The sequence below is a fragment of the Cyprinodon variegatus genome, unplaced genomic scaffold (genome assembly GCF_000732505.1).
Source record: "Cyprinodon variegatus isolate N-32 unplaced genomic scaffold, C_variegatus-1.0 Scaffold18, whole genome shotgun sequence".
In the NCBI taxonomy this organism is placed as follows: domain Eukaryota; kingdom Metazoa; phylum Chordata; class Actinopteri; order Cyprinodontiformes; family Cyprinodontidae; genus Cyprinodon; species Cyprinodon variegatus.
The window spans coordinates 766419-777930 of NW_015150471.1; the positions used below are offsets into that span (position 1 = coordinate 766419).

Sequence of the window (11512 nt, forward strand, 5' to 3'; positions counted from 1 at the left end):
AAGTAGTATGCAGTACTTCATATATACACACAAAACTCATTTTCAAACAGATGGTATCAGTATGGTATCGGTATCGGGTATCAGGGCCAAAAAATGGCATCCTACTCATTACCCAGGTTAGGACTCCCTTACCTTGTTTGCTTTTTAACTGAGTTTCCAGGCCATCCATCAGAGTAGCTTCCCTGTCCCTGAAGGAAAAAAAGCCAACTTACAGCATAATCCTGCCACCACCATATTTTTCAAGAGATGATGTGTGATTGACAGTACCTGTTTTGTTCCTACTGGGTGGCTACAGGGTAAAAGGGGCTGCTTAGGAATGAACACCAGTCTTTACAGGTTTTTGGTGTGGAAATTCTTGGAAGCAATTGTTCCTCTCCTTCAAGAAACAATTTTGCATAACCATGTGATAAGAAAAGGTTCAAGGGGTGTAAATCCATATTCAAGGCAGTTTGCATTATAACCTATAAACAGCCTGAGGAAGATTAAGGTTATTGCTGCAGCTAACCGTAGCATAACTCACCACCTTTGAAACAATTATAAAAACTGATTTTTTATTTCTCAGCCAGAGTGAGATATGTATTTATTTATTGTTTCCCATTATCACAGCTACAGATTGTCCTTTATTGATTTATTTAGCTAATATGATTTTCTGTTCAATTATTTCATTGCTACAACTCTGCATCTATTGGTTGTAATATCTAACACATGTGGCAAATTGCAATTCGTTTTGGTTTATTCAAATATGTTCTTCCATATAATTTAATTACACTTGACTTTGAATGTGGTTTGGAGTCATACATTTGAATTGACTGAATTATAACCTGGCCAGAACAAAACATGTTTTCACATGAGAAAATAAGTATGTAGCCAAGCTGCAGACCACATTTTTATTAGACAATTTAACTCAAACAAGAAAAGTTATGTAAGGTTAAGCAGTTATGTCATAGAAAGCATTCAAAATATTTAAGCTGAGTCTCCTAGTTCAGTTTTTTTTTTACTTGTTTCGAATTTTGTTTCTGTCTTTCCTGGAGTCTTCTCACATTTTTGTAAACACTGTTGTGCATGGTCAAATTCCTCTGCTTTCAAAATATGCAGAGAGAGAGAACAATGGCTGTACTGTTGGCCTCTGTCCAGTCACTGAAGAAAAGGGGAATAACAGCAATGGGTTTTGATGGAAAAATGCACTTTGCTATCAATGGATGTTCCTCTTCTCTAACATGTCTGTTTACCCAGATGTCACAATGTCTTTTTCAATCAAATAAAAATAATGCAGAACCCAGAACTTTTTTCAGGTGACTTCTCCTTTTCACTTCTGCATTGTAAAGTGGTTAAAATTGATGGATAAACGTTGTGTATAAGTAATTTTGGCATATACAAATGTAAATGAATTTTACAGGGATTTGATGGAATAGTTAAATACAAATTGGTAAAGGATGGAGGAAAAACAATTGTTGGCTTTTAAAGTTTATTTTACAAAAAAAGAACCTTCTCCATCTGACTTCTGCAGCCTTTGTTGTGTTTTCTTTCAGTTTTGGCGATGTACTTACCTCCATCTAATTTCCCATCAACTGCAAATGGCTTGTTTTTTCCATATCCACAGCAAAATGCTGCTACCATCATTTTTAAGTTATGCATGCTGCACATTTTCAGAATTTCCTTTAAATAAAAAAAGAGTGATAGAAAAATGTAATTTTCCCTGGCATTGAAAACGAAGAGGATCTTAATAAAATGTCATTAATTCCAAAGGGAAATTAGATGGTGTACTGACTCATACATATATATTTTTCACAAGTTGTAGATTTTGATTGCTGTCCATAATTGCTCTTCATTTCATGAAAGTGTTTTCTTTGTGAAATCATCTCCAGAGGTTCTAGAGAAGTTCCTAAAACAGAGTGGATCCTCTTTATCAGCTAAATCGTAGCTAATAAATGGACCAGGAACTGATCCATGATACTTGCAATGCACTGCAGGATGATTTTTTTCTGCTAATCTTTTTACAATACCACAGCGGCATTAAGCTTGATTTTAAAACAGATGTGCAACATCTTGGAATGTTATTACCCCACTGGATTTAACTTTGACTTGCTCACAAGTTGCAGTGTGACCAAATTTGTTTTTTTTATCATCAGTTGAACCAGCTATGGAAATTAGCTTGCAGACCTTAATGTTTGCAATTTAAAATGAAGAAACTGAGGTCTTTGGATTTCCTTAAAATAAATAAGTTATATAAATGTTAAAAAGAAAAAGAACGGCTTGTGTTTTACTCCATAATTCAAACCCAAAGCCCCCTCTTGATCATTATTTACAGTACTTTTTTAGCTTTTTTAGCTTTTAACACACACAAAGAATATGCAAAGAAGCATATATTACCTAATCTATTAGTTTATTATGCAAGCATTTCTAAATGGAAGTATAAGGACAAGACAAAACAGCCACAACTGCCAATATGCACTGCCTGGCCAAAAAAAAAGCCACCTGGATTCAACTAAGCAAATAGGCACGAGCCTCCTATTGGATAATTACTGCATGGGCGATTATCTTTCAGCTGGCAACAACTTATTTAACCCCAACTGGTGAAATGACGTGCTTCTCATTTCCTAAACAGCCATGTCGAAAGACAGATCCCATGGTCGTGGAAAAGGTGTCAGTCTGTTTGAGAAGGTTCAAATCATTGGCATGCATCAAGCAGAGAAAACATCTAAAGAGATTGCAGAAACTAAAATTGAGTTAAGAACTGTCCAACGCATTATTGAAAACTGGAAGGATAGTAGGGACCCATCATCTTCAAGGAAGAAATGTGGCAGGAAAAAAATACTGAATGATGGTGATCGGCGATCACTTAAAGGTGTGGTGAGATCAAATCGAAGAAAAACAACAGTAGAACTCAGGGCTATGTTTAACACTGAAAGTAAGAACATTTCCACACGCACAATGCGAAGGGAACTCAAGGGATAGGGACTGTAAGAAAACCACTAATCAGTGAGGCTAACCGGGAAAAAAAAGCTTCAATTTGCTATGGGCGAATCAGGGTAAGAAGAGAGGCAGGTGAAGTGATGCACCCACCGTGCCTACTGTACAAGCCTGTGGGGGCGGTGTTATGATCTGGGGTTGCTGCAGTTGGTCAGGTCTAGGTTCAGCAACAGTATGTGCTCAAAGAATGAGGTCAACTGACTACCTGAATATACTGAATGACCAGGTTATTCCATCAATGGACTTTTTCTTCCCTGATGACACAGGCATATTCCAAGATGACAATACCAGGATTCATCGGGCTCAAGCGGTCAGACTCTACCATCATCAATGCAGGATCTTGGTGAAAAATGAATGCAACACTGGATGGAAATAAATCTTTTGACATTGCAGAAGCATATCGAAACAATGCCACAGTGAATGCCGTAATCAAAGCTAAAGGCGGTCCAACAAAGTATTAGAGTGAGTGACTTTTTTTTGGTGGCGACTTTTTTTTTTTTGCCAGGCAGTGTATTTCCTTTTATCTATTCATAAACTAAGGTTTATTTAATTACAATTTAATGCAAAATGTTATGTTTTAATGTGTTTGGTTTTAGAGAGTCCTACCATAAACTCTTGCTCTTAAAAGTTAAACATAAAAGCTCTGGTACTTGTGCGCCTCGTAAAGTGCTTTAGATGATCAGGATTATTTATTTCCATAAAGCCTCATCCCTCACAGTCTTTGTAGCACTAGTATTAGCCTATTTCCAAGAAACCAAAATGATGCTTTCATCTTATTTACATTAATCCAGCACATACATTCAATGCAAAATGCTCTTTTTTTTGTATCCATTTGAACTCTTTCTAGTGTAAAGCCTTATTTACAACTTTGCTCTGATTAAAGAAACCATTTGAGTCACCAGTCAATCAAAGTAGTGGAAAAAGAACAACAGTTCGGTTTTACATGGCATTTTTCTTCTTTGACGCTCCCAAGCTTGTAACAAGATAAATGTAAATCAGGCTGACATGTCATCACTCCAGTGGTCATAAATTTTAACTGCAGTCCTCCTCGGTGAGTTTCTTTTTTTTTTTCTTAGTATCCAACTCATTACTGGAGTTTTGAGTCTCTATTTATCTTTTCCACTCTTCCTTTCCTATAGCGGATGCAAGGATGCTTTATTGTTCCCCTTATCTCTTAAATACAAACATGAACTAATAATGATAAGAAAAATGTATGGCTGAAAGTCACATTGTTTGAATTAGATCCCGACAACTATAATGGGAGTAATAAATGTGCATGAAAGCCCTTATGCTGCACCTGGAAAGAGCATTAGAAGCCTTTTCCAGACTTCCTCTCTTGCACAGGGTGAATGTCTCATAATGGAAACTTCTTCTGTTTCAGATTCAGGAAGTGGGCTCTCAAACAGCAGAGATCTGGGGGCCCCATCAGAGTGAAATGAGCTGCAGCGTCACTTATCAGGTACTTCTTCACAACTCGTGCCCATGTGGAATATTTGAGTAAAATAAGCTCAAAGCAGGGGCCCTGGGGCCCATTATTATCAACCAACATGACATAATTGCTGAACGGCTGCTGATTTGTTTGGTGATAAGCATCCTCAGCATGCATGTAACCCAGCCCTGCTGGGAGGAGGAATACAAAGTCCTTACGCTTGAGTAGCAAAGAGTCGACTCAGAGGTTTGATTTTGGGAGTCTACAGGCATGCAGTTTTTATCCCACATGCAATTATCCATTACTGTAACTGCTCTCTTTCATGGTCAGAGTAGAGCTGGACAGTCTGCATTCCTGAATGATTAAACCCTATTAAAGGTTTCTGAGATTACATGTAAGAGTACAAAGAATGCAGAACGTTGACAATCAGGAAAAAAAGCTTTAAAATGAGTGCATGTTTACTTGGTTTCCACTAAGTATAACGGTTGTTTACAATTTCACTATTTGAAAGTAACAGTCTTTGTAGAACTCAGAACATCTCACTGTATTTCCACTGGAAAATATCTAAATCTAGATAAGTAATTTTTTCTTAAAATTAGTGCATTTGTTCTTGAATTGAGGAGGTTAAATAATCATCTTGCCAATGGAACAAGACAATTTACATTTAAAATAAGAAAACACAATTGCATTGTCTTATTTCAAGTGCATATTATCTAAATATCTTATTTTAAGAGTAAAAACACTAATTCCATTGGCAAATCATTTCATTTACCTTCTCAAATTAAGGTTAAATACATTTAATTTAAGAAAGCTTTACTTATTTCTAGATCGTTTTTGCAGTTTGTATCATTCTAAGCTGAAGCCAGAATCTCTCAGATTTGTCATACCAAGGTATCATCTACAGTTCCTTCAATTATTTTATTGTTTCAATGTTTAGTGTGCAGGGATGGCAACTCAAATCCATCCGTCCGTTCTTGAGATGGGCTCAGGTCCAATGCAGAGGGCATTACATGAAAATTTGTTTACAGTTAGAAAATACCATTCGGAGAGCATGCAGAAATTCTACGTTGTTTACCTATGTTGGAAAAGTGTTCGGAGATCAAGAATCCATCAATCAAAAATCTCTGTTATTAGGAGATCATAATGGAAATTTGTTGAGATATTTGGTTCAAAATGCACATAAAGGACTCAAAAATAAATGCATAGTATAACACTTATGGAAAAATAAGCATACTTAAAATGCAAAACACACTCAAATGAAATAAAAACACTAAACAGTAATAGCGCTTAAGTCTTTTAAGAAAAAATTTAACATTTTTTGAAAATAAAAACATCTTTAGAGGACAAATATATATGGAAATCTAGCATATAGTATTTACTTAATGTGCAACATTTGTCAGAGCAGATAATGAGCTGTGCTCTATGGCATTACTACTCAATGTGCAGCTTATAGCACACATAGGTTTTAGAAATCAGGATCTATTTCCAGGATTAGGGCTACGGTTCTAAAACGGCAGTTTTTCAGATACAGTATAACTTATGATATCATGTTTTTTTTTCAGCTTCTAAGGAAGCTTGTCTGAGGTTACTTAGATATGACCTCATTTTACATTTTTACAGCTTGTTCAGGAGTATACTTTGAATGTATGGTATCTCGCAAAGCATTATATATTACGTATTGCACCTTTACTTATAGACATGTTTTAACGGATATGGCTACATGCAGTTATTTGACAGTTTGATTAATTTACCTATTGCTTTATCTAAAGATTCAGCTTCATACATAAATGATGGGCTTTTAAAATTAATCCAAAGAAGGTTTAAAGTTTGTGCCTCCTGTGTTTATTACTGCAAAAGATGTCTTATTTTATTCTAAAAGGGCATTTGGTTTGCAGGAAGGGTCAAATGGAAATGTCCAGTGAGAAAGTAAAACATTGCTTGATTGTGTGTGTGTCCTTGTGTGAGTAAGAGAGACAGACAAACCCACCCTGATTTAAAGGGAAATAATGGAAAAATGTAATTTACCCTTCAAAATAAAAGCACACTTAGTGTTCACTATTTTGTTTTCGGCATAGGACTGAGATGAACATATTATAACATACACAGAGGTGGGTTAAGTACCATAACATTTTACTCCAGCAGAAGTAGCATTGCTTTTACATTTTACCTCTGTTTGATATACTCAAAGTAAACGTATGAAGTCGTACAAGAAATTACTCAAGTAAGAGTTAAAAAAACAGAGTACAAAGTAATAAGGCTATACAAGCACTGAGTCATTTTTGGACCATTACACCTGATTTATTGAATAAAATAAAGTGATCAGACAATGAGTAATGTGCACATTCTGTACTTTAATATATATATATATATATATATATATATATATATATATATATATATATATATATATATATATATATATATAAAACATGTAGAGTATGTAAAACATGAGAGTAGGCAAAATCAAAACTTTTTAAAATACATGTTTAGATATAAACTTATTAAAATAAATTCTTACCATTAGTATTGCATAGTTGTCTGCTTCCTTAATTTTCACCTGATCTTCAAATCGTTGCTCTTGGTAGGAAGAGTAATCAGTGAGATAAATGCACCAGGGAGCGTTAGCACAGATCCCTCCTCCGAGCAGATGGAAGACTCTATAACCACCACTGTTCCCAGCAACCTCAATAACTTCTTATACTCATGCTGATTTTAAACAGTTTCTACCTTAGTCAGTTAAAAAACATACTGTTGCCATTTTGCACATCTCTGATGTTGCTGCTATTTTTTCCAAATATCCATTACTGTAAAAATGTCCATAGCTGTATATGGGTTATTTATTCTCCAGGTGCACTGTTTTTATATTATTAAAACACTTTACAGTACAGTATTTCATAGGGGTGTAAATCGCACCCATCATGGCAATTCAATTCAGTATCAATTTCCTGATTGATTACCCAATGATTCAATTATTTTCGATATTCAAGAATACAAAAACTTTTTTTTTTTTTACCTTACAGGCTAGACACTGTTTCAAATTTGAAATTAATCAATGAAAGCTGTAATATCGTTATGCAGTTTATTTGAGAAACAACTGCAAATAACAGAAGTAGCAAAGTTGTACTCCTCCTAGGCCTATGAAAACCTCATTCACTGAAAAATAATTATGCCTCTGTGTTTACGCGAGTGTGTCTGTGCAAGTGTAAAAGAGTATAGTGGCTAAAGGAAGCCAGGTAGGAGGGCAAAATAGTTTTAGCGCCACCGTAGCACGTGAGTCAGAATTACTTCCAGGAGCAATGGATAAAAATAGACCGGAGGAAAAAAATTAATCGAAACACTTGCGGACGTGTCGATGCATCGAATCGTCGGCTGTTGGATCGATGCATCGATACTAAACGATTATTATTTACACCCCTATTATTTCATATGTTTATTTTTTAACTCTTCACTATTGTGCTATTCTTATCTTCTATTCTATTGCATTGTATTCTAAAATATTGATTCAAGCAAAAATACATGCAGTCCTTTTTCGGGTTAATATTTAAAAAAAACTAAACATAAAAAACATAGTTTTTTGTGATGCTCTCAAGCATTAAATGCAAAAAAAAAAAAAAACCCCACAAAACATCTTACAGCCTGCAGACCAGTGGCGGATCTAGGGGGCGGCTACTTGGGCTACAGGCCCGAAAGTTTCCCCAAGACGTCTTCCAGCCCAAAAGATTTTCATAAACCGCCTGGATATACAAAATCCCGCCCGATTTGAACCAAAGTCTATTGATCTCTTAGGCTATAAATCTAAAGAAACATTTTTTTCACTCATAGACAACTGAGTGAAAAAAACTGCCAGATTGGGAAACATCCCAACCTGGCAACAACGTAATGTACGTTGTTGCACGTAAGATGGGAAACATAAGCCTTTAGATGCAAAAAACCCAACATGCACCAGAACATATTTTTGCAAAATATTCAAACATAAATTCGCCAAATATAAGAGGAACATCTTAGTTTGGTTTAAAGAAAGCATTTTAGTTTTTTTTAAATTTAGTTTTTTGCGAGAATTTTACAGTTTGAAGAAATAGAAAATTACACCATATGCTAACCGTCACAAGGATGGTCATGACAAGGAAGGGTATATATACTGCATGCATAATTTAGGTAGTTAATATAGTATTTCTTCTTGAGCTCCCTGAATTATTTACCGTACTATTACAGGTAGGTATTTCGGGCAGATTACCAGTTTCTTTAATCTCGTAATCTGTCATATTATACATTAAAACTGGATTTACCAGAAAGTCTACACTTTCATCTTTACTCTCAGGGCTAAGCCCCTGGTCTCCGAGAATCCTAGATCCTCCCCTGCTGCTGACTACGAACTAAACATACACTACAGGAGCTTTTATTTTGAAAGTATCAGACGGAAGCAGCTGGTAGTCGCTCCAGCTGGTTTCCCTCAAACTCCAGCAGCTTCTGTCCAACCAGACAATCCCGCAGAGCTGCAGGGAGAGCATGTAACTCTCCGCTTTGTCAACACAAACCCTGACCATGTTCCGTGTTTGTGGAGGAGAAGCTTAGAGAAGGAAAACAGCGTCAAAAGCAGATTTTCCCTTAAAACTCTTTTAAACTAAAGGAACCCGTGGGAAGCTCTGCACGGTAGGTCTTTATCGAGTTTTCTACTTAAAAAGATTCCAACATAAAATGCAACAAATATGTAAAGGCTTTACATGTTTACGGAAATGGTTTAAAGGTTGTTTGAGTTGTTTTGTTTCATGTTTGTAAAGTTTTGGTGTGTTAATCACCTGCGGACAGGTGTGAGTCTCTGCTAAAATTAACAAAAAATAATCAAAATACAAACTTTTAGTTATAAGCAGATAACATTCTTATTGGATGTTACATATATTTGTTTTTCTTTTTTTAAACAATATTTTTAATGGACGTATGAGTGAGTTATGACAGGTTGGGTGGATGCAGAAATAAACTAGTTCCTGTAGAGTAATCACACTCATTTCCTGCTCAGGCTCCTGTCCAGGGATCTACCTTATCATGGATTTTCAGTATTTCCCTCCATCTTCTCAGACTTAATTTCTTTTTTTATCTTATCCTTTTGAAAATGTGGATATTTTCTCCTGAGCGACTGTGTTGGGTGACTAATGGATGCATGCATAATGCAGCACTGTTTCCTTGGGTCCTGGTTGGAGGCACATACAGCTATCTGTTCACCTTGAATGTTTTCATTATGTGTATTTTTAATTTTTTGTTCACACCCACAAACTCCAACATATTGTATTGGGGTTGTATGAGATAATATACTACAAAGTTATTCCAAACTTGTGATTAATAAGGTTTTCAAAATGTTGTAATCTGTAAATTTATGCTCAAAAATCTAAATTTTTTCTCATCTTACCAGAGCATCCTGGTCCATTTTTTTTATTGTGTCCCATTACTTTTTTTGGCTTTCTTTTCATGTTTGCTTTCTTCTTGCTTTTCTGCATTAAAGGCTAAATGTCCGTAATGGAATAAGGTAAAATGAAAGTTTGAAGTATTGCATAAGTAACCGGTACTTGGTCTTTTCATCGGTTTGCACGGTTTTAATAAATAAATCAGTATCGCTCTTCAAGTAAGTAAAAACAAGAGATTCTAAGTTGCAGGGATTGTTACATTAGTTAGCCCAACTTAAATGATTGTGTTTATAGTAGATACAAAATAAAGTTCACATGGCACTACTTTGTTGTTTGAAATAGTAATCCTACTGTAGTTCATACTAAGTCTAAGGAGTAGATCTGAAGTAAATTGTCGAGTACACCGCACACATTTTTTAGTTACTTAAACTCAAGATTAAGTTAACTGTACTAAACAAGGATTTGCCAGTACAACACTTAAAGGGGAACGCTGTTTGATTTTAAGTTGTTACATCATGTTCTACTCACCCATATGAGTTTTGTGTCGTTTGGAGCCTTTCTGAAGATATTCCGTTAGGTTATATCCAGGTAACGTCTTCCTATGGGTAGTCTACTTGAAGGCACAAACTAAACTGTTCATAATTTATTCGTTATGGTACGCCAGCATTCATAACATGTAGGCATCACTGTTCCCCAGACATCCGCGGTTATATTTTTTATATTTATATGTTTTAAAAACAAAGTGTGTATGACGTCGCCCGTGCGTGCAGCATTCCCCTTTAATGCCTATTCCGCTGTACTTAGGTTTTAAAATCAATCGGTTTGCATGCTTTTTTAAGTAAGGTTAACTAGTCACAAGTCTGTAGCACTTGTCTGTTAAAGGTATAGTCCAACCCAAGCTGTTGTTCTCTGCAGTTTCAATCCAGGGGTTAGGAATAGTTTTGCAAATTTCTCTTATCTCCCTTTTAATGGATAGATCGTCATATGGTCCTTTCAATAAAGTGAAAATGAAAACTTAGAAAAGCTAAAACCAACATGAAAAACCACTGTAAGAAGTGGTTTATCACAGATGGTATCTTCATTACATTGTCTGCTTATTATTAGATTGCCATAAATGGTTTACTAAGATTTTGCATGTCTGTTAAATCATAGTGGTGAATTCACGATATAAAAAAAAAAAAAGAAAATGATTGGTGTGTTTGGGGAAAAAAATCCAGACAGAATTCTGATGAAATATCAGATTTTAAATTGGCTGAAATCAGATGTAGTGAAGTGAGTAATGATTTTCAACCATCTGATCGTTTAATGTAGACAAAGAAAAATATCTCCCTTGGAGGCTGTGTGTCATGAAGCTGTAAACATGGTGTATGTGAGTCACTTCCAACATCTCCTCCCCCAGATACATGGAGGCAAAGAGGAGCAGAATGAATAACTTGTAGACCTCTGGTCTTTTGCTGCAATTTTTTTTAATTTAATTTAATTTTATCATGTAGATCAGCATTAACCAAAGGGAAATAATAAAACAAACAAACAAAAATAACAAAAGTTTTCAACATCAATTCTGTCAAATTTACTAAATTTGACAGATGGAGGCTATGTTTATTCATGGGGGCACACATCAAAAAAAAAAAAAAAAAAAAAAAAAAAAAAAAAGACCACATTGTTTAGTATATTAATTATATTAAGTGTGCCAGAAAGCCAAGGTTGCGTACTTCTG

The 11512-nt window shown here is 35.3% G+C and overlaps 1 protein-coding gene across 2 annotated transcripts in view; it reads left to right on the forward strand.

Moving 5' to 3' along the window:
• Window positions 1-8888: 8888 nt before the first annotated feature.
• lzts2 (leucine zipper, putative tumor suppressor 2) overlaps window positions 8889-11512 on the forward strand; it is a 48950-nt gene continuing 46326 nt past the window's right edge. For both annotated transcript variants that reach the window (XM_015388185.1, XM_015388205.1), the window contains exon 1: window positions 8889-9049. The gene's annotated coding sequence lies outside the window, so the exon portion shown is untranslated. The remainder of the gene's footprint in view (window positions 9050-11512) is intronic.